General features: G+C 35.5%; 1 protein-coding gene and 1 long non-coding RNA gene across 3 annotated transcripts in view; both read right to left on the reverse strand.

The window, feature by feature from the left end:
• Positions 1-24,820, reverse strand: part of LOC143256408 (SLIT-ROBO Rho GTPase-activating protein 1-like) — a 92,779-nt gene that overhangs the window by 37,893 nt on the left and 30,066 nt on the right. The window lies entirely within an intron of this gene.
• LOC143256410 (uncharacterized) lies at positions 7,051-11,072 on the reverse strand. Its single transcript, XR_013031343.1, has 2 exons — positions 10,681-11,072; positions 7,051-9,718 (listed from the first exon to the last, which is right to left on the reverse strand). It is a non-coding gene; the product is annotated as an uncharacterized LOC143256410 (long non-coding RNA).

Raw genomic sequence — 24,820 nt, forward strand, 5'->3', positions numbered from 1 at the left:
CACGAATAAACAACACAACTTTGAGATCCTACAATTATATATAAACTTTGCAATATTAAAACTACAAATACCCGAAAATCGTAAAAATAATTTTTTAAAGTATTAAATCTAGATAAACGATCAGCACGTTACTACATTGATGTATATATTTTAAAGAAAGTGAATAACACTTAACACGGAAACGTAAAACCACGTGATCTGTGGTCTATAAATATTGAAAACCGCCGTCACGTAAATAACATTAGGAGATATAAAAAAAACTATCTGAGTGGAAGCCGTTGACGGCTTTGGTAAACATTTTTTAACACGGTTGATACAGCACATTCAAGATTTCATCATTTCCGGAGAAAGCGACAATTTAAATATATACAAATAAAACCTGTATATATACGGTTTCCCTTACCACTTTAGGAACGAAAACCGACTTAACACACACTGGAAGGAATTAATTATATTACAAAAAATATCTATCTTTTCTCTTCAGATTAAAAACTTCATTGTTTAATTATTATCAAAATTTTATCTCTAACTTTACTGGCTAAAAATAAAGTTGTTTATGTCACCTTCTGTTCTGTGATACTGTGTTACCCTGAAACAATGTCACATATTATTAGTAATGTTTGTTTATCACACACCCAACTTGATACTGTAATGCCCTTAAACAATGTCACGTATTATTAGTAATGTTTGTTTATCACACACCCAACCTGATACTGTAATGCCCTCAAATAATGTCACGTATTATTAGTAATGTTTGTTTATCACACACCCAACTTGATACTGTAATGCCCTCAAATAATGTCACGTATTATTAGTAATGTTTGTTTATCACACACCCAACTCGATACTGTGTTACCCTGAAACAATGTCGCATATTATTGGTAATGTGGCTACTGTTGTCTCAAAGTAACATTTTATACAACAAGACAATGGTATGAGAAATGTGGCATTTTGGGACTGAGTTACAATTTGGATAATGTATCGTGGCATTTTGAGACTGAGTTACAATTTGGATAATGTATCGTGGCATTTTGAGACTGAGTTACAATTTGGATAATGTATCGAGGCATTTTGGGACTAAGTTACAATTTGGATAATGTATCGTGGCATTTTGGGACTGAGTTACAATTTGGATAATGTATCGTGGCATTTTGGGACGGAGTTACAATTTGGATAATGTATCGTGGCATTTTGGGACTAAGTTACAATTTGGATAATGTATGGAGGCATTTTGGGACTAAATTACAATTTGGATAATGTATGGAGGCATTTTGGGACTAAGTTACAATTTGGATAATGTATGGAGGCATTTTGGGACTAAGTTACAATTTGGATAATGTATTGAGGCATTTTGGGACTGAGTTACAATTTAGATAATGTATTGAGGCATTTTGGGACTGAGTTACAATTTGGATAATGTATCGTGGCACTTTGGGACTAAGTTACAATTTGGATAATGTATTGAGGCATTTTGGGACTGAGTTACAATTTGGATAATGTATCGTGGCACTTTGGGACTGAGTTACAATTTGGATAATGTATCGTGGCACTTTGGGACTGAGTTACAATTTGGATAATGTATCGTGGCATTTTGGGACTAAGTTACAATTTGGATAATGTATTGAGGCATTTTGGAACCGAGTTACAATTTGGATAATGTATTGAGCCATTTTGGGACCGAGTTACAATTTGGATAATGTATTGAGACATTTTGGGATGGAGTTACAATTTGGATAATGTATCGTGGCATTTTGGGACTAAGTTACAATTTGGATAATGTATTGAGGCATTTTGGGACCGAGTTACAATTTGGATAATGTATTGAGGTATTTTGGGACCGAGTTACAATTTGGATAATGTATTGAGGCATTTTGGGACCGAGTTACAATTTGGATAATGTATTGAGACATTTTGGGACCGAGTTACAATTTGGGTAATGTATCGTGACATTTTGGGACTGAGTTACAATTTGGATAATGTATCGTGGCATTTTGGGACTGAGTTACAATTTGGATAATGTATCGTGGCATTTTGGGACCGAGTTACAATTTGGATAATGTATTGAGGCATTTTGGGACCGAGTTACAATTTGGATAATGTATTGAGGCATTTTGGGACCGAGTTACAATTTGGATAATGTATCGTGGCATTTTGGGACCGAGTTACAATTTGGATAATGTATTGAGGCATTTTGGGACTAAGTTACAATTTGGATAATGTATTGAGGCATTTTGGGACTAAGTTACAATTTGGATAATGTATTGAGGCATTTGGGACTAAGTTACAATTTGGATAATGTATTGAGGCATTTTGGGACTAAGTTACAATTTGGATAATGTATTGAGACATTTTGGGACTAAGTTACAATTTGGATAATGTAACTGCTACAAATTGTATTATAAAAATACAGTTGTAAACAAATATCGCCGACAGCTATATGTACATTATGTGGACACTGGGACAAGTTGGCATTTATTTCTCTGTTAGGACTTCAAAACTGTGACTGGAAATTACAGTGGACTTTACAAAATATTTTAAGGCTTATGTTATATCAAGTTCGTTATCGTTTCATAGTACTGACTTTAATCGTATATTAAGAACTACTGTAATTATCAATAGTTTGAGGGCTATTTCTATCATTTTAAGGTATTATAGTTTTTAACTGTATTGTATGTAATCTCTCCTTCATAACCTTGCTAACTTCCTTATATGTCGGTTTGATAAAGTAGTTCAAGGTCCAACGTTACATTTCCTGACTGCTGTGCTGGAGTCCAACAATCACAGATTACACACCTTTGTATAGGGTAAGTAAAACTACTTTCAAAAACCCAGAAAATCCTTCTCAGATCCAGAATGATCAATTACCCGGATAATTTTTTGTAATGTAATGACTAGATCGACCTTAAGGTGTCCAAGAAATTTGGTACAAAAACACTTCAGAGATATTAACCCAAAACCGTCGAGATGTCCTGTTCCATCTCCCAATTATATAAAAAAAATGCTTCAGAGTGATCCAGATTTGTATCTGGGCTAAATTTGGGGAAAACTGTACTACACTAACTTGTGTAAATTGGTCTATTAATTTAAGATAAGCACGCGAGAACACAGTCACACTTGAATGTGGTACCTTCACACGGTGATTAATCTGTATTAATAAAGATAACTTGTTTCAAAGTTTGATAAAAAGTAATTATGAAACTTAGTGTTTTAAGAACACGCATGTTAAGGTAAACATCTAAACATATACACCGGATATTTGTTCAGGACAGAACAACGTCTTTGTATAGCAATATTTGTTTCAGTTATTTATTACCAACTTAAGAATTGTAAGTAGTGCAACTCTGGGAAAGCTTATTTTGTTGTTCTTATTAACTCGAATATAATTAACGATGAATTCTACCACTATGAGACATTGTTCGAATGTTTACTTTTATTTATAGATGTTTTGCGTATAAACTCAACATACAAAATAATGTATATTTTGTAACTGATATAATTATAGTTATTACTGTAACATGTTACAAGTATTATTAAAGCCAGTATATGTGATACTAGCGAACTGTTTATTTCTTTGATAAAGTTTTTACACCCTGCATTCACTTTAACCCTAGTTTTGGGCCTAAGTTCATAAATAACATTTCAATGGAAGTTCCTCCATTATAATGCGCACGACGACAAACATACGTAAAACAAAGTTGTACAATTTGACAGCTAATCAATGGAGTAACCGAAGATACACAATGAATAACACTGTTTTGTATACTTCCCTGAACGAACTGAACTCAATGCTTTACTGATTATCGTATTTATAAAACTTATTTGTTTTTATATATTTCCCAAAACACCGCTCATTAACATTCACCAACGTTCATGGAAAATTTGTACAATCTGTCAACGATATTCGCAACTTCAATAAGCCAGATTTATGGGAGAGAATTGAGACATTAGTCCTGGACCACGGGCTGACTAGGTTAAGCCCACAGAACAGGTCAAAACACAAATATATACACTTGTCCTGGACCACGGGCTGACTAGGTTAACCCCACAGAACAGGTCAAAACACAAATATATACACTAGTCCTGGACCACGGGCTGACTAGGTTAACCCCACAGAACAGGTCAAAACACAAATATATACACTAGTCCTGGACCACGGGCTGACTAGGTTAACCCCACAGAACAGGTCAAAACACAAATATATACACTAGTCCTGGACCACGGGCTGACTAGGTTAACCCCACAGAACAGGTCAAAACACAAATATATACACTAGTCCTGGACCACGGGCTGACTAGGTTAACCCCACAGAACAGGTCAAAACACAAATATATACACTAGTCCTGGACCACGGGCTGACTAGGTTAACCCCACAGAACAGGTCAAAACACAAATATATACACTAGTCCTGGACCACGGGCTGACTAGGTTAACCCCACAGAACAGGTCAAAACACAAATATATACACTAGTCCTGGACCACGGGCTGACTAGGTTAACCCCACAGAACAGGTCAAAACACAAATATATACACTAGTCCTGGACCACGGGCTGACTAGGTTAACCCCACAGAACAGGTCAAAACACAAATATATACACTAGTCCTGGACCACGGGCTGACTAGGTTAACCCCACAGAACAGGTCAAAACACAAATATATACACTAGTCCTGGACCACGGGCTGACTAGGTTAACCCCACAGAACAGGTCAAAACACAAATATATACACTAGTCCTGGACCACGGGCTGACTAGGTTAACCCCACAGAACAGGTCAAAACACAAATATATACACTAGTCCTGGACCACGGGCTGACTAGGTTAACCCCACAGAACAGGTCAAAACACAAATATATACACTAGTCCTGGACCACGGGCTGACTAGGTTAACCCCACAGAACAGGTCAAAACACAAATATATACACTAGTCCTGGACCACGGGCTGACTAGGTTAACCCCACAGAACAGGTCAAAACACAAATATATACACTAGTCCTGGATCACGGGCTGACTAGGTTAACCCCACAGAACAGGTCAAAACACAAATACATACACTAGTCCTGGACCACGGGCTGACTAGGTTAACCCCACAGAACAGGTCAAAACACAAATACATACACTAGTCCTGGACCACGGGCTGACTAGGTTAACCCCACAGAACAGGTCAAAACACAAATATATACACTAGTCCTGGACCACGGGCTGACTAGGTTAACCCCACAGAACAGGTCAAAACACAAATATATACACTAGTCCTGGACCACGGGCTGACTAGGTTAACCCCACAGAACAGGTCAAAACAAATATATACACTAGTTCTGGACCACGGACTGACTAGGTTAACTCCACAGAACAGGTCAAAATATAAATATATACAATTAAATTTCAAATCCAGGTCAACTACTCTATGATCATGCTGGCGTCTTTTACTTGCGTGCGTTTTCTTATAGCAAAACCACATCGGGCTATCTGCTGAATCCACCGAAGGGAATCGAACCCCCTGATTTTAGCGTTGCAAGTCCGTAGACTTACCGCTGTACCAGCAGGGGACTCTTTACTAGTTAAGACGAGAGAAAAACTGACACAAGAAAGAAAGAGAAACTTCGTGGAGCAGTGGAGGTTAGAAATAAACTGGGGAATAATGTCTGGTTTAAATATAAACAATCATTGACCAAGTTCTTTTGATTTGTAATGTTTTATATAAAAATTATTTCACGAGAAATTAAATAACCTTACACCCTTACTCTACAGATAAACTAGACACAAAACATTCAGTATACGTTTTCACCCGTGTAACTTCTTCAAAACGAACAGTGTGTATGCTATAGAAAACCCAGGGCTATCTGCTGTGTCCATCGAGAAGAATCGAACCTCCGGTTTTAGTGAACTTGTTACTGTCCCACCAGAGGACAGCTGTACAAGAACTCTGATATTCACATTAAACAAATTAAGTGTTAAACATTTGTTTTCGTTCTGTTTTGTTTTATATGATTACAACACCATAAAGAAGCTTTATGTATCGGTCTGGTTTCTCTCGACCTTCTACAAACTGAACAAGTGTTTTCTATACAGCAAACATTAGTAAAAATAATCAAATATATTATATTACGTACAAGTTTCTGGTCTTCTGATTACGAATACAAGTGATGTCAGTTTTCAGGGGCGAATGTAATGTTAGCTATCTTTCTTTATTCAGCCTTTGTATTCCATCTCGAACTAGGGGTGTAAAATTACCTGGATGAACGGGTTGTATAAAGAAAATTATAATAAAACTAGAATATTTATCTTGAAAATTAAGTAACACTGACAGTAGTACAAAGGGAATACAATACTACAAGAAGTAACTTGATTCTGACGTCTTGTTCCCTACAAGAAGTAACTTTATTCTGACCTGAGGGAGAGCCTTTCGTATAATTTGTTTGCTTTCGTTTTTGAATTTCGCACAAAGCTACACGAGGGATATCTGCGCTAGCCGTCCCTCATTAAGCAGTACAAGACTATAGTGAAAGCAGCCGGTCATCACCGCCCACCACCAACTCTTGTGCTACTCTTTTACCTACGAATAATGGAATTGACTGTAACATTATAACGCTTCCACGGCTAAAAGAGCGAGCATGTTTTGTGTAACGGGGATTCGAACCCGCCACCCTCAGATTACGAGTCGAGTGTCTTAACCACCTAGCCATGCCAGGTCCTTTCGTCTGACACCAGAGTTCATCTCTACGGACGATACGAACAACAATGGTTGTTGAGGCACTGTTTATTTGATCAAGTAGCAGTAGAAACATGTGTTATAAAGTAGACTAGACTAAGTTTGTGGCACAAACAATGACTCCCCCCACACCCACCCATGATAACTACCAGCTGAGAGTATCCACTAGGGAGACAAACTTTATAATAAAGAACAACATTACATAATGTTATCCTTCCTTCTTTCGTTAATTATTAAATCCTTAATTAGATGCTAATTGAATAATTAATTTCTGAAAGGTAATAATCGAATCATTTAACTAATGTCTGTCTTTAATTTCAAAGTTTATTAAAAAGAGAAAACTACAAACGTGCCAAAATCCTGAAATAAATCATGTAGACAATAGTACACTTACCAAACAAAATATCGTTACAACCGACTATAGGTAATGGCTGTATACATACACAAAATGTATCATTTTTTATAGTAAAATATTTGTATTAATATACCTACATAAATTCGTGACTGAAAATACACTCACACTGGTTGAATCACCCAAAACTTTACACGTTTTACATATTTCTTATCTTCAACTAACCTGATTACCACAAAACCATGAAGTTTATACATGTAAGTCTAATTCAAGATAACACTTATCATGCAGAACGTTATAGCGGTTAAAAGAAACAAATTATCTTACATAACTGTTGTGATAAGAAGTTCTGTGTTTATGTCAAAGTTAAACATTGGTTTCATATCTGACTGAAGTCCCAGTACATCGATTAGTAAGTGCTGATAAAAAGGGGCATTCTAGTCAGAGGTCTGACTAAATCTGTTACATAAACCAGCGAAGTAGATCAGAACCTACCAACCGATGAAGCCAACCCCGACTAACTGTCAACAGTATTCTTACAGTAATCTCGCAGATCAGAACCTACCAACTGATGAAGCCAACCCTGACTAACTGTCAACAGTATTTTTACAGTAATCTCGCAGATCAGAACCTACCAACTGATGAAGCCAACCCCGACTAACTGTCAACAGTATTTTTACAGTAATCTCGCAGATCAGAACCTACCAACTGATGAAGCCAACCCCGACTAACTGTCAACAGTATTTTTACAGTAATCTCGCAGATCAGAACCTACCAACTGATGAAGCCAACCCCGACTAACTGTCAACAGTATTTTTACAGTAATCTCGCAGATCAGAACCTACCAACTGATGAAGCCAACCCCGACTAACTGTCAACAGTATTTTTACAGTAATCTCGCAGATCAGAACCTACCAACTGATGATGCCGATCATTCGCCCTTTAAACCGTGGGGGCGTCATAATGTAACTATCAATCACATTATTTTTTGATAAAAGAGTAGCCCAAGAGTTAGAAATGGGTGTTGTATGTGTGGGCGCGCGTTTTATTATAGCAAAACCACATCGGGTTATCTACTGAGCCCACCGAGGGGAATTGAGCCCTTGATTTTAGCGTTGTAAATCCGTAGACGTACCGCTGTACTAGGCGTCCCTACTTTGGCAGTGTAAGACAAGCGCAAATAGCCCTCATGTAGAGTTTGGTGAAATTCAAAAAGAAATAGAGGATTAATGACAATCTCTTACTGTAATGTCATTTAAACCATGATATTCCATCTAGTCAGATTTGTGTATATGTATTAACATGAGCACAACGAATGGGTAACAGATAAGAACCATCCTCCCAACCATAAAACTGTACAATTATCATCATAAAATACGCATTAGAAAACGTCGTATTTAAACGATTAAAGTCATCTCTGATCAGAAGTACTTCAAACAGTAAGACCACAGATTTTGTTTACTGTATCCACAAAATATGTACACCTTTGTTTCAATCTCTGGTTCACAAACGAAACTTACAGATGTAAAGATGTCGTACCGACTTAAGCTGAGACACTACTGCCCAAAGATGGTTCACTGTTGTTAAAGGGAGATAATTGTTATTTTGTTTATTTAAACACAACTTGTAATGTTTAATTATTCCGTTTATTATCTTTACCTCGTTATGAAAGTGTAGCTAATTATCAGTAACAGTTGAAATAGACAGACTAAAAAAATGTAACTTTTATTTAATATATAATAAATAAAAATATCGTGAGTCAAGAGGAAAGGTTTGTGAGCGAAGACACGTCTTGCAAGAAACACTAAAAAGTGCACAAGTAGTTTACACCATTATCACGAAATGTGTGGCTATATATGTTGTAAAAAAGAAGATACTTAGTTTCAAGTATATAGAGATACTATTATCAACTTCTAGTACCGATTATCTCAATCGATAGAGTGGAAATAAGTTGTTTTTATCTCGATTGTCATGTGAAGCCCATTTTTAAGTTCGATACATATTGTTTACATTTCTCAAAAAGACTCCAGAAGACTTAGTGGTTAGTGTATTAAGTTTGTAGTCTTAAGTTGATTAGTCAGTGAGCAAAGAAATTCTGCTAGAAACAAAAGCTTTGTGAACGGAGGCTTACAACTGCATACAAGTGAAACTATCCTGCAGGAAATAGCGAGAGAGAAATAAGTTATTTTTTTATCGCTAAATGGAGTGAATTTCATGTTTTCACGAAATAATCTAAAAGAACCCGTCGAACGAAAGAAACAACCTTGTTGTTACTTTATAAACATCAAGATTTCTGGACAGACGTTCATGTACGACTAAATAAATGAAGCACAAAACCTGATTAATATTATTTTAAAACAAGTTAAGATATAAACATACTTTACTGTTCATTGTTAGGGCTGAGGAAATAAATACGGTTGCTTGGAACGCCGAAAGCTGATGAAACTAATGGGGTTAATGTTTACTATTTCTACATTCCTCTGGCGTTGTCCATTAAGGATATTAAATCAGAGGTTTGTAGAAACAGCATTTTACAACCTTGTTTTGTTTGCCACGGGTTAGTGTTGAGAAGTCCTTTTGTTCAATATCAGAAGTCGACAGTTGGGCCGGACTGAGACAGGTCTTTGGTTCAATGCCAGAAGTCGAATGTTGGAATAAACTAGGAAAGACAATTATCTGATTCAATACGACAGTTCAGACAAATAAAACTTAACGAAAAAAACTGCTACTGAACTGCTTTCCAAACTGCATCTTGTGGGAAAAAATTCCACAGATTTACTGTTTTCATATAACAGTTTTAGGCCTACTCATAAATTTTCGTCTGTCGGTTTCTTGACCTGCTTTTGAAACAGAACAAGGAGCCAGCTTGCTGGTTCGCCAGCACTCTGCCAGTCGTGTCCCAATGGCGTAACAAGCTCAACAACGGCCTCGTTGGCACTGAATACAGCAGTTGTAACGTGGCTGATATATTATCATATGTCCTTCTTTACGTTCAGTCAAGTGCTCTTAGAATCACTGAAGTGAATTTCTCCCGAAGACGATGTGGCTGCTTGACTGCCTGAGGAACAAGTTCCTTCAGATGACAGCCACGTTATTCAAAATAATCCGTGTCAAGAATGAGTATATATGTTGTATATACAGCTTAAATAAAGATGACAATTTTTACACTTCACTTAATCTGTTAACAGCTATTCATGAAAGTTTACGATATAGACAGCACAGGTCAATCGTGTCCTAGTCTACCAAATGAGCCCTACAACTGTGCGAAAGGCCTTGTCGACACAATACAGCACGTGTTATATTTGACATAAAATATATTCCACTCAACTTTCACTGACACGTTTTTGAAAATTATTACACATCGTAAACCTACAGCTTTTGCAGTTCTTTAAACAAATAACGTTATGCGACAAAAATGAAACAAAAGTTGATCATTCTGAGTGAAGTTATCATTACGAGCTCAGGGTATTTTCATCACCACACAACATTAAGGTCAATATAGGCCTAATAATCTCTTAAAGCAATTTAACGATTACCAAGTTCTTGATTTGATAACACAACACGACGATCAGTATCAAATCATAAGTAGATGATACACAAATTACATGTAGTTATACTTACGACTGTAGTTGGCAGATCGGCGTAGCGTTCCGGAACGATGAAGGAGAGAGGGGCGACTGTCCATTCTTTACCGGTTCCCAACAAATATCTTAAAACTAAATAACAACAACCCACACAAAGAGATTTTCAAATAAAATACACAGTTTTGAAGATTTCTCAAGTATGCACCTGGTACTAGGCGTTACGTTATTACCATAGTACCACAACCATGCGTGTCACTTGAACATACGCGGACCAAAGAACTCAAACTGTAATTCAAGTCTACCAAAACCTAAGACCTATAATTAAACAAAACAAAACAGCCAACAAATATCACTATCTTCCTGTGTGAAAAGTTCTCCGACATAACCGGAAAATTTACGTTCCCTAAACCGCTGTTCTACTGATACTAAACCTTGCTGAAATATGATCATAGTATTATTCACGCGAATAAGACCTGCACATGCGCACTGGTCGTCTCACGTTATCTGCGCTTTTCCACCTGTCAACGTTTCCTGTTTTTTGAATGGTGTGTTTGTGCAATTTCCTTATAGCAAAGCCACATCGGGCTACCTGCTGAGTTCACAGCTGGGAATCGAACCCCTGATTTTAGCGTTATAAATCGCTTTTTGAATAGAACGCTGTAAGAAAATAAAAACGTTTACCATCCTCGATATGTTAATGTGACAATAGATTTTCTGTAGCACAATAGCTACAGTATTCAATACTTGTTATATTAACGTAATCAAATTATGACGTCACGTTGTAGTTCCTTTAGGAATATGTCGTTTACACGATTCACTTCCTTACGAAATGTTCCTGTGTTGTAGTTAGTTGTTCAGAATTAATACCATAACTGACATCGTTTTAAAGAGAACAAGTGATGATGTACCTCTATACCATACAAGAAAAATACCCAGCTGTCTTAAAGCATGAATCCAAATTACCTATAATTATACACCTAAAAATAATTTAACGTTATTCTCTCATTGTCCAGTTTTTTTTTTTAATTATTTGGTAAAAGTAATTCAATGACAAATTCATGTAACGTTAATAAACTTCTGTATTTCTTCCTTTAAAACGTTTCTAAAGCATATACACTTACAACTATCGTAAATTGTTGTAGGCCTACGTTACTAATCTCGTTAACGTGAAGCAAGTCATCTTACTTGTACAAAGCAACCCAATAAAAGCAATAGCAAACATAGATCCAAAAATTCCTAGAAAATACGCTGATTAATTGAACTCTCAATACACAAATATCTTGTATTTATAATTAACTTAAAATGTGCAATAAAAACTTCATTTCAGTTTAGTATTGTACAAGTGTTATACACCCTCTAGCTAATAAACATATTACATTACAACAAAAATATTGCTTACAATAATAAAATTTACAGATGTAAACTGACCGATTTTCTCTAAGACAGCAAAAAAAAAAAAAATTATATTCTGTGACAAAACTAATACCAAAGTGTCAACTCTAATGTTTAAGACATTAATATTTTTCTGATATTATTATTCAAAACTTGTGACACCAAAGTGAGGAATCCAAACTAATTAATTCTGCATAATATTATCACCTGAATCAAATTTTGTTAGTAACTATAAAATTTACACCACTGAACTACGTGCTGAATTTATTATATGCGCCCTTTATAATAATTATAATACATAATTACAGAGTGCCTCTTTTAGAATTCGTTACTATTCTGAATACTAACAAATCAAGCGTAAAATAACTAAAACGTTCGCTTTTCTCCCAGACAACTTGTAAAAAATACACGATCACAAAAAGCTTCAGAACAGACGATAAAACAGAAGTTTTCCTGTGTTACTGGACAAACAAACAGTTAGTATAACGAGTTCTCACTGGATTCTACTCTATTCGCAACATTATTATAGAGTCCCTTGTAGAACTGCTAAACACAAAGCACAGAACAATAGCTTTTCCATTTCTTTGTCACGATATCATGAAGGTACAACACCCACGACCTGTCTTCCACCTCGACTTGAGGAGTAACTTAATTCCATATAATACAGATTCACTTGGATGAACATTTGAGAGCTGTTGGGAGAGTTCACATCCCGAGAAACTTCAGGTTTTCAGAAACACGTGTATGTGGCTTTTGTTTACTTCAAACCGGACGCCTGTTTGAAGTCAAGTAAGTTTACCTGCGTTTACATCAGCTGTCTGATTACGTCATGAAGTTGTCGACACCATCGATGTCAACAGTAACTTAGCTTACGTTAAACAATAAAGTATTCAAACATTTGTTTAAAAGTCAGTTTTTATTGTACTTACACACACCAGATGGAGTGGTGGAGAAAGTTCATAAAGGATGCTACTCTCGCAGTTACCCATATTTGATGGCGGAGAGGAAGGTAAATTATAATATTTTTGTCATTTTAAATGTACGATATTAAACCTTTTATTGTACTCTATTTCATAACTTAAAATCATTAATTAACTCAGTATCAAACGTAATTATATCTACTTTTATATTAGAAACTATACAGACTTTTAGATGGACTCGTAACATAAAATACAAAATGACTAGAATGTGTTGTACATTAAACATGACTAAACAACCTAACGAGTATTGATCTATGTTGGAGTCCAGGTACGGTTAGCAATTTCTAGTTGTATTTACATGCATTAACTATAACATATATTTCAAACATCTATTGGTAGGATAGACACTATCCCTAGCTGACGTGCATGATACGTTAAAAATCTTGGACGATTCAAAACGTCACCCTACGTTAGCAAGAATTGTTGATAACACAAGTTAAGAATTTCAATGTTAGGAGGAATGAAAACAACATCATAATTAAAATCGTCATTTATAAAGTAAGAATCGTATTGTGGTTTTATATCTAACCAGTAGGCCAAAGATAAACCTTGTACACGTACTGACGTGTTAAGGTATTCTTGTTTAAGGTTAAAAACTGTTCAAACAGACACAAAAGTGTTCTCATATTAAATCACTGCTGGAAAACAAAATAGCAGAATAATTATCAAACCATTAATAAAACCTTTTCTAAACATTGTGTAGAGAGACATCTGTTGGATAAAATAAAATACAGATGTTAAAACGCTGTTTAGTCCTCTTGTCGGCCAGCGTTTCGTGATGACCTATATTGCATGTCTGTTATAGGTTTCTCATCTTTCAGCAACGACCTCCAGTATCTTATCAGCAAGTTAAAACACTTGCGACGCTAGAAACCGTGTTTCGATACCTGAGGTGGGCATAGTACAGATCGTGAGGCTTTGCGATACTACCAACCCACCAGTGAGCATAAGATACAAGCGTCTGTTAAAGTATATTTTTTACCATCTGACGGTTAGTCTCGTGAAGCTATAATTCATTACTTCCTTCAAACCGATATTCTAAGTTTCATCGATTTCCTTTCAAGCCCTCCCACAAGGTGTCACCAGATGAAGAAAAATGTCACAGGTGAAAGTGTAGGTTCCATAGATGAAGTATCTAAAGGGGTCGAAGGAGTAGGCGTGGGCTTACTATACGTGATAATATTTACCTTGGGATGTGTGAATACAATCTTCAGAAAGACAGTTAAGGAAAACGAGAGAGATACGTAGGTGGAGCAGCAGATCTTAAGTAACGCCGAACTTTGGAAGAAAAGCCTACATCTTGGGTAACAAAGACTGGTTAAACAATCTACTTCGAGGACAGGCTATCTGAAAAACGTAGTTATATACAAATTTGAGTTAAACAATCTACTTCGAGGACAGGTTATCTGAAAAACGTAGTTATATACAAATTTGAGTTAAACAATCTACTTCGAGGACAGGCTATCTGAAAAACGTAGTTATATACAAATTTGAGTTAAACAATCTACTTCGAGGACAGGTTATCTGAAAAACGTAGTTATATACAAGTTTGAGTTAAACAATCTACTTCGAGGACAGGTTATCTGAAAAACGTAGTTATATACAAGTTTGAGTTAAACAATCTACTTCGAGGACAGGTTATCTGAAAAACGTAGTTATATACAAATTTGAGTTAAACAATCTACTTCGAGGACAGGTTATCTGAAAAACGTAGTTATATACAAGTTTGAGTTAATCTACTTCGAGGACAGGTTATCTGAAAAACGTAGTTATATACAAATTTGAGTTAAACAATCTACTTCGAGGACAGGTTATCTGAAAAACGTAGTTATATACAAATTTGAGTTAAACAATCTACTTCGAGGACAGGTTATCTGAAAAACGTAGTTATATACAAGTTTGAGTTAAACAATCTACTTCGAGGACAGGCTATCTGAAAAACGTAGTTATATACAAATTTGAGTTAAACAATCTACTTCGAGGACAGGTTATCTGAAAAACGTAGTTATATACAAATTTGAGTTAAACAATCTACTTCGAGGACAGGTTATCTGAAAAACGTAGTTATATACAAGTTTGAGTTAAACAATCTACTTCGAGGACAGGTTATCTGAAAAACGTAGTTATATACAAGTTTGAGTTAAACAATCTACTTCGAGGACAGGTTATCTGAAAAACGTAGTTATATACAAATTTGAGTTAAACAATACACCAGAGGGCCTGCCAATCAGAATATGGTCCCGTCTTCAGCAATATATTACACCTACTACGACAATTATATTCGGAGGGCAAAGGTGAGGACTTCCAAGGTGGGTGCTCGTTTATAACTACAAACGTGAGACCCGTTTTGTTTGTTTGTTTGTGTGTGTGTGTGTGTGTGTGTGTGTGTGTGTGTGTGTGTGTGTGTGTGTGTTAATTCAAGGGGACAGTTTAGGTTAAAATAAACTAAAAATTTACATCAGAAATCTGAATTCCACATTCAACTAAACCCCCTCCCCCAAACGCCTTCTCACACTTTGCACGCGACTTCAACTAATAATTTTTGGTCAAATTAAAAAAGTCTAATTTTATATAAGAGTGGATTACCAATACATGCCCCTGGTATGCTTAACTATTCAATTAGTACTGTTATGAACGTTATTTTTTTGTACTTAGCATTATTTCAAGTGAGCTAGGTTCGAACCCGGGAAGATATCACAAAATATTTCTAGCATTTTAAGCTGTAGGAGACTTGTACGAATGACAACAAATATGGATGATAAGTAGTAAAGTGCTGTCGACTGGTCAGTAGTTAAAAATTAGAGACGGCGACATGTACCTTTAGAAACCTTGCCGTAAACTTACATGAGGGAACCGGAAAAGTAAAACATATTAGAGTGCACAAAGTTGTAAAAATACACCTACAACTCAGGGTTAACTGAATACAGAAATCACTATGAACATTATCAGGCTTAAATGTGTTATAAAGACGACTGGTATTGGTATTAAAACTTTAATTAAAATAACGTACAGAACAACGTTTCAACCTTCTTAGGTCATCTTCAGGTTAACAAAGAGAGTTTGCAACTGACCGTTGCCGTGAACATGTTTTAGGGACTCTCGGTCAGTTGCAAACTCTCTCTTTGTTAACCTGAAGATGACCTAAGAAAGTTGAAACGTCGTTCTGTACTTTATTTCAATCAAAATTTTACTACTGCCCATACCAGCCGTCTTGATAATACATTTTTACTTCAAGTGGGTTTCTTGTCGGCACGTATTCTCAGGCTTATCACATCAATGGAACACCGGTGAACTATAAAAAAGCACACACAGGGAAGATTACTGTGCAAAATTTAGGGCTATGCATTATTAGCCCGAGAAAGGCAACCTTTTTTCCTTAAGCCTATTTTACAAAATACGGAATTAGTAACTTAATACTTTGAAAGCTTATCATTCTCATATATTTAATTAACTGATTCATAATGTCGCGCTTATTGTGATCCATATATTTAATTAACTGATTCATAATGTCGCGCTTATTGTGATCCATATATTTAATTAACTGATTCATAATGTCGCGCTTATTGTGATCCAACTGTTGTATATTACTTAAACACTACATAGTGAACATCCAACATACATTAACCCTAAAAGGTATCAACATTACATAATAATTCAAAAAGTTTAATTTTTATAGAAGATAAAGATTACAGCAAAGCCCTGTGTGTGTGTCGTGTTTATAGACCTAAAGCCCATTTGTCCAAAAAACAAGTGGTTTCTTCAGGTGTGGGCTGTTTACTTTTGTTCTGAACTGAATAACAAGTCAAGAAGAGTGAGCAACAACGGTCTGGAAAGTCCAGAAGAGTGAGTAACAACGGTCTGGAAAGTCCAGAAGAGTGAGTAACAACGGTCTGGAAAGTCCAGAAGAGTGAGTAACAACGGTCTGGAAAGTCCAGAAGAGTAACAAGTCAGTGTTCTCTTATCAACATAACAAACAAAGGTTTTTTTTTCAATCCTTATTTCATATGTTGAACCAAGTTTATAAAGTTACTGTAAGAAGAATCTCTTGTTTGATACTATTTCAAGCTTAAGATACGTCTTCCCTCCCAAGTAAAATATTTTGTTCTTCATCTGTGGGCCTATTTGGCCAATAGTTACATTGTGTAACTCTTGTTTGAATGTGTCCACTATACCTGGTGTTACTACACCACAGTTAACTCTTGCTTGAATGTGTCCACTTGACACACAACAAAGTATACCTGGTGTTACTACACCACAGTTAACTCTTGCTTGAATGTGTCCACTTGACACACAACAAAGTATACCTGGTATTACTACACCACAGTTAACTCTTGCTTGAATGTGTCCACTTAACACACAACAAAGTATACCTGGTGTTACTACACCACAGTTAACTCTTGCTTGAATGTGTCCACTTGACACACAACAAAGTATACCTGGTGTTACTACACCACAGTTATTTACATTTTTTCCTCCTTTTCTCTAGTTCTTTGGTTTTTACTAGAACAGAAAATTTAATCAAAGGTTATTATAGTTAGTCCTAATTAGAGTAAATACATTACACTAAGTATTTAGCCAAAAACGGACAAAAACTCCAATGTCCACTCAGGTGGAAGAAGAAACAAATGGATTGGTAAGCAAGCTTTTCTTTGTTGTACTCTTAAAGAAATATTACAAACATTTCGTATTGTACTTACAGTCAGTAGAAGTACACAAGTAGTCAGTGCGCGACGACAAACAGCAACTGTTCCTTCTGTTTTATAGTAAGTACATAGAATAAAATGAAACAAGAAATCACTACATTACTTCATATCTTACAATCCGGTATCATCAATACAATATGGAAAAAAAACGACAGGTCATAACAAACAACACGTTAAAAACACTAAATAAAACCTGCACTATGTAAAACCTACCGTGTACACTGTTTTATAACCAAACAACAACACGTTAAAAACACTAAATAAAACCTGCACTATGTAAAACCTACCGTGTACACTGTTTTATAAATGATGTTACTGTTGTTTGTCAAATTGTCATTGAGACCTTATACAGGGTCTTTAACCAACATTTAACCAGCATCAGGAAAACACTTTTATAACTGTACTAATTATTCATTAATTTCCTCACAGGTGATAATTACACTGTCAACAAACACACACAAAAGTGATAATTACACTGTTAATAAACACATAAATAGATGAAATATATACAATGCCCCCAACAAACTTGTACCTATTATTAGATTTGTTCTCATAGCACGTATTTAATAATGGTCACTTTTCCAAAACTTGTTCTCAACCTGATGATGAACTTAGGAAGTTGAAACACACAGACAGTTGTTTCCTCATTAAACATACTCTACAGATGGACAACAATTAGTTACCTAAATAAACCAAAACTGAAATATAATGATCATCACTATTGTTGTATGTCCAAACATACAATGACAGTTCTTTTTAACCTAACAACAAATATTATTATTATACACCAACATTTGTTTTAATACGATAATTAATCAATGAGCCAACGTTCCATATCAGGACATATATTAACTTATTCAACATTAATAAAGATGACATACCACTTTAAAATACGTTGCTTCCTGCTCACCATCTGCCTTTCACAATCTAAGAAAGTAAACAAGGCAGGTGTTGTATACATACTGATTTGTAAAACACCTGCTGAAGGGGTCATGCAGGTCATGTTTTTTCAATGATCAAGTCTAAAATATAGTAATAACGTTGTTGTTTTCCTTTTGTTAATATTATTCAAAACGGAAAAGGCTGTCTTGTTATGGTAACTATTACTAATTAAACGTTATTTATCTGCACGTCTTCTTACCATAGATGTTTCGCTGACGTGGAGGGAGAAACAAAGATTGAAATCTGAAGACTCCCCATTGAAGGGATAATTTTTGATCATCAGGAAATGCCTTACAAGTTGACAAGTGTCACACAACACGTTACTCAGTTTGTTTTGACTTTTTAATTATCTATATACAAATCAACAAATGCCACACGATATATCCCTAAATTTATTTTGAAGTTTGCTCAAAGCTACTGGAGGGCTATCTCCGCTAGCCGTCCTAATTTAGAAATGATAGATGGAAGGCAGCAAGTCAACAGCACCCATCGCCAACTCTTGAGTTACTCTTTACCAACGAAGAATGGAGTTAGCCGTCATATCATAACACCCTACAGCAAATAGAGACAAGCATGTTCAGATATGGGATTCGGTCCCGTAAGCTGTTGATAGGTGGTCAAGTTCTCCAAATAACCAGGCCCTGTATTATGGAATAAAGGGGAGTTTCTTCTGGCATCTCTTTCAAACAAAACTATAGTAACAACAGTGAACATGACAGACCAGTTTAATGTCTGCCAATATTTTAAATGTTTCTTCAATGCTGTAAGAACAAAATAAACACTTACGTCACAAAATGTGTGTGTGTGTGTGTGTGTGTGTGTGTGTGCGCGCGCAGACACATACCTTTACCATCTTTTCAGAAACTGTAAATCCGGTAACCTCCCATCATTCCAAAACACCCAAAAATGATAACATAGTTTAAATATTAAATATAAATTAGTTTACATATATCGTAAATATTTCTATGAGCAAAGTACAACACACAAAACAAATCATGTTTTCTGTACAAAACTTTATTTACTCTCCTTCAAGATACTTCTAGATTAACTATGCTTAACATTAAATGTCAAAGAGCGTAAGAACGAAATTTTTTTACAGAATCGTTCAAATATAGAATGATTATTTTGACTAGGGATTCCCAAACTTTAGACCTGTGGAGCTTCACATCAGAAAGAAAAACATTCTGGAGCCTTAATAAAAAAAACAAAAAAACACTAAAAATAGAAACAATCGGTCTCTAGCACCAGATGAAGTTGACTTCAAGAAACAGTCAATCTCTAGCACCAGATGAAGTTGACTTCAAGAAACAGTCAATCTCTAGCACCAGATGAAGTTGACTTCAAGAAACAATCGGTCTCTAGCACCAGATGAAGTTGACTTCAAGAAACAATCGGTCTCTAGCACCAGATGAAGTTGACTTCAAGAAACAATCGGTCTCTAGCACCAGATGAAGTTGACTTCAAGAAACAATCGGTCTCTAGCACCAGATAAAGTTTACTTCAAGAAACAGTCAGTCTCTAGCACCAGATAAAGTTTACTTCAAAATTTTAGAATATAAATGTATTAAAAATATGAATATTTAAAGAAAAATGTTTACTTCTACTTACTTGTTCAAAAATCTCTGCTTACAAAATTTATATCAGTAAAAATACAGTGTATGTATTTATTTATTAGTGGCTCGAATGGGCTTGCTTTTGTTCACAAAGTCGTTCAATATTTGGAGTTATAGTTGTTACCTATAAGCGCAAATCATCTTCAATATTTAGCCTGTTTCTAAATTTGGTCTTTATAGCTGTATACAGTGAAAATGTTTGCTCACAAAGATATGTTGTTAGAAAACGCATTAAAATTTCATAGCTCTATTATTTATTTCAAGGTATTCTATGGTCATTTAAATCCAAAATTGTGTAATTTCTTCCTGCTGAAATTTTTTTTAGGGTGTAATCAGTTGAAATTTCTATAAGCTGTTCTTTCTCTTTCAAAAACAAATCGTTCATATTTGCGGAATCAACAAAGGGATTTTGAATCCACAGTAATCTTTCTAAATGAGGAGGGAAGTACTCCCCAGTAGTTGAAACTTTTGCATCTTCACTTAAGGAAATTTCATTCACAAGTAAAAAAACAGATTTTCGAAGCAATCAAGTTCTTCTATAAGTATACATTCACCCCAAAGTTTTAACCTACGTTGAAGTGCTTTCATTTTACTTTGAACTTTAAAGCACATTACTCTGGTACCCTGCATTGTAGCATTCACTTCATTTAGATAGGCAAATACGTCCGAAAGATAAGCCACTTTCTGTATCCAGCATCTGTCCCATAATCTGTGTGCAATTTCAAAATGGTATTCAGATAAAAAGAAACCTATCTCTTCACATAGTTCATAAAACCGAGCAAGTACTTTCCCCCGAGAAAGTCATTGAGCTTCAGTATGAAGCAAGTTTATATGCAAACCTCACATATCCTCACTGAAGATCCCAGCATTGAGTGGTCTTGATTTTATAAAATTAACTATTTTATGGCATCACTCAATACCTTTTACAAGTCTTCTAGCATTCGTTTCATTACCAATGCATGACGATGAAGACAGCAGTGGACACTCTCAATGTCCGGATGAAGACAGCAGTGGACACTCTCAATATCCGGGTTTTTCTTCATAATACGTGCCACTGCATCTGAATATTTTCCAAGCATAGCTGTAGCTTCATCAGTGCAAATACTTAAGCAAAGCTGCCATTGGATCTCATGTTCTTCATAAATAAATCGATCAGTTTAAATACTTCTTCGCCTCTTGTTTGAGTAAACAAAGGTTTGTAAATTAGCATGTCTTCTTCAAAACTAGTTTCATGAATATAACAAACAAACACAAGCAACATCGCATAACCTGCGACATCTGTTGATTCATCGATCTGAAGCAAAAAAAGTTGGACTCTCTTTATTAACTCCGTTAATCAACTTGATAACATGTCACTGACTCTTCGATAAACCAAGTTGTCAGAAAGGGGAACAAAGTTAATGTTTTTAAGAAATTTCTCATCAGTCGTGCACTCTACCAAATCTTTTGGTTTTATCAAATCTTCTAGAATTGTATGAGCATCACCTGCTTTTACAATACGTTAACTAACACGATATGAAGCAATAAGAACACCTTTGTTGTTCTGACGGACAAACAAACGAAATGTAGTTTTCCTTGTATTTAATTCCAAACATTTTCTTTTGAAATACTCAGAAGTTGGATTTCTTAATTGGGAGTGTTTAGTTTCTAGATGCCGTTTTAACTTTGCTGGATACAAACTACTGTTACTCAGCACAGTTCCACATTCAACACACAACCCACTAGGTCCATCTTCATTACCTGTCCATGTAAAACAATAAAACTTTCATCATACTTTCTGTTATTTGTTGTTTCTGTGCTTCTTGCATCATCCTGAGTTGAAGTGCTTCACTCGACGATAACGCCGATGAATTCGTTTAGGCCTAGGGATTTTCACTCGTATCAGAGTTATTACTGATATTCAGCCACTTGTTCATTATACGGGTGACAACTTATTAATTTGTTTAAAAACATATTCTTATATCTTTGACACTTCAAAAGTATTTTCACGGACACAAAATACCTTCTAAATGAAAACTCGTTCAAGCATTTGAGATTATCACTACACAATGACACGCTGACCTAACATCAGTGTTACCATAACGAAATGAGAAACAAAAGATTTGTGGAAAAAGGCTAAGCCACTAGAATAATATTGTTTTATAAAGGAAAAGGGTGACCTACTATTTTTACATATTTTTTTTGTTTGTTTTTCAACAGAAAATTTTAAACCAAATAACAAAATATTAAGCCAGATCTGACGTGCGGCTAAATCTCGAACGAAATGAATCATGACGTCACGCGAGCGCATGACATCATAGAGCTCACTGGTACCACGTGTGTCTAATTAAACTACAACCAATCTAACCTAACAATTACCAATTATAATTATACTTTATATAAATAAAATTTGAAATTGAAACAAATAATACTGCATCTAATTGCATCAATGTTTCAAATTTGAACAAGTTTCAGCTATGACGTTGTGTTTCATTTTGTTCGGGATTTAACCGTTAATCCAGATCTGGCTTTTAAAAGACAGTTGACGTCATTAACCAGGGTTGGACGATGTTTCATACAAAAACTACCAGACTATCTTGCGTCTTCAACGATGCATGGTTCCATATCTGCTAGAAACCAGTGGAGTCACTGTCGAAGTTAATTCAGATTATTTGTTTGTTTTTGAATTTCACACAAAGCTACTCGAGAGCTATCTGTGCTAGCCGTCCCTAATTTAGCAGTGTAAGACTAGAGTCATCACCACCTCTTAGCAAACTCTTAGGTTGCTCTTTTACCAACGAATAGTGGGATTGACTGTAACTTTATAACGCCACCACGGCTAAAAGGGTGAGTATATTTGGTGCAACTGAAATTCGAACCCGCGATCCTCAGATTACGAGTCGAACGCCTTAACCCACCTGGCCATGCCGGGCCTAATTGAGATTGTATTAACAGTTTTACCGCGAGAACTTCCACAAGGTAGATAAAATCGTCTAGCGCCAAGTAGAATAAAATATTAAAAGCCCCAATACGTGATAAAAAAAAAAAAAATGTTGAAAATATGGTCTTTCAAAAATAAACTTTCACAGAATGGCTACTCGCCAACAAACAGTCCTAAAGGTTGTAACAAACGATAGATATTTGATAATCTTATAAAAACACGTCGACTTTAGTTATCAGTGACCTCTAGTTTTAGATAAGAAAAACTGGAATATGATAGAAAGTCGTATTCAATTGTTTTACAAAATAAATTTGTAGTGTTTCGGTCACCTTCATCAACGGTTACGGCAGTTTAACCACTATCTTAACGTGATGATAATTTTGATTAAATTCAAACGAAAATTCCAGAGTTAAGAATTATTTACCAAGTGAAGAAATTATTGAATTAAAGGTTCTATTAGTCAAATGGGTCAGCGTAGTGAACATAAAGTTAACGTTTTCATTAAGTTACGAAATTAGAGAAATGATGTTTCTGTTTAGAGTTTTAAAAATACGACGTTTTGTTGTTAGGCCTATCGGTTAATGCTATTTAGATTAAGAGAGAAAAAAAAACTTTCATTTATAGTTAAGTGGACTGGATTTTTTATTATTCTTACCGAATAGTCCAAATTAACTCACCAAATAACAGAAACCAGTTTACCGATATTTAAATTCTGGCCTGTACGTCAACAAATTAGTTATTTAAACAATATTTAATGTTCGACGTTTTAAAATCGCACGTCAGAAGCCAGTAAATGCTTATTATGCAGTATCGGTTTCGGTGTCACGTGCCAAAGTTCGTCTGACAGATACGGGAAAAGCTGAAAATGATAAATAAATAAACAGCGCCTCAATGTTTGGGCTACTTCAAAACTACTGTCACTTTAACTCTACAATCATCAACATAAACTAAAACTGATTATATGAAAAGTGCGAGACTTTCGTCAAGAATAAACATGTTAATTTCTGTGCAAACTCGTCCATCAACCTTCTAAGGTTTTTTGTCAAAATTATTATTGTTGTGTGACGCGCACCTCGAACCAGGAGAGAAAAGAACAATTTTTAAATATGTATCTGGTTCTCAGTAGAACCGTAAGATGGCCGACCTCGTGGTCACAAATAGGATTTAAAAACCAGCAAACGGTTCAAGATAAACAGTTATTACAAAATACAACAATATAATTGAACTTATTGTTTGTTTGTTTGTTTTGAATTTCGCGTAAAGCTACACAAGGGCTATCTGCGCTATCCGTCCCTAATTTAGCATTGTAAGACTAGAAGGAAGATAGCTAGTCATCACCACCCACCGCCAACTCTTGGGCTACTCTTTTCCCAACGAAGAGTTGGATTGACCGTCATATTATAACACCCCACAGCTGAAAGGGCAAGCATGTTCAGTGTAACGGGAATTCGAACCCGCGTCCCTCGGATTTCAAGTCAAACGCCTTAACACGCTTGGCCATGTCAAAGAAGACACCAGCTTTGACCTTTGCCTCAGACAGCTTAGGGAAGAAGTCTCGAAGGTACTCGAAGGCTGCAGACTCCTTATTAAGAGCTGTGGCAAATTATTTCACAAGACAATTTTATTA

Source organism: Tachypleus tridentatus, chromosome 7, assembly GCF_004210375.1.
Source record: "Tachypleus tridentatus isolate NWPU-2018 chromosome 7, ASM421037v1, whole genome shotgun sequence".
NCBI classification, from domain to species: Eukaryota; Metazoa; Arthropoda; class Merostomata; order Xiphosura; family Limulidae; genus Tachypleus; species Tachypleus tridentatus.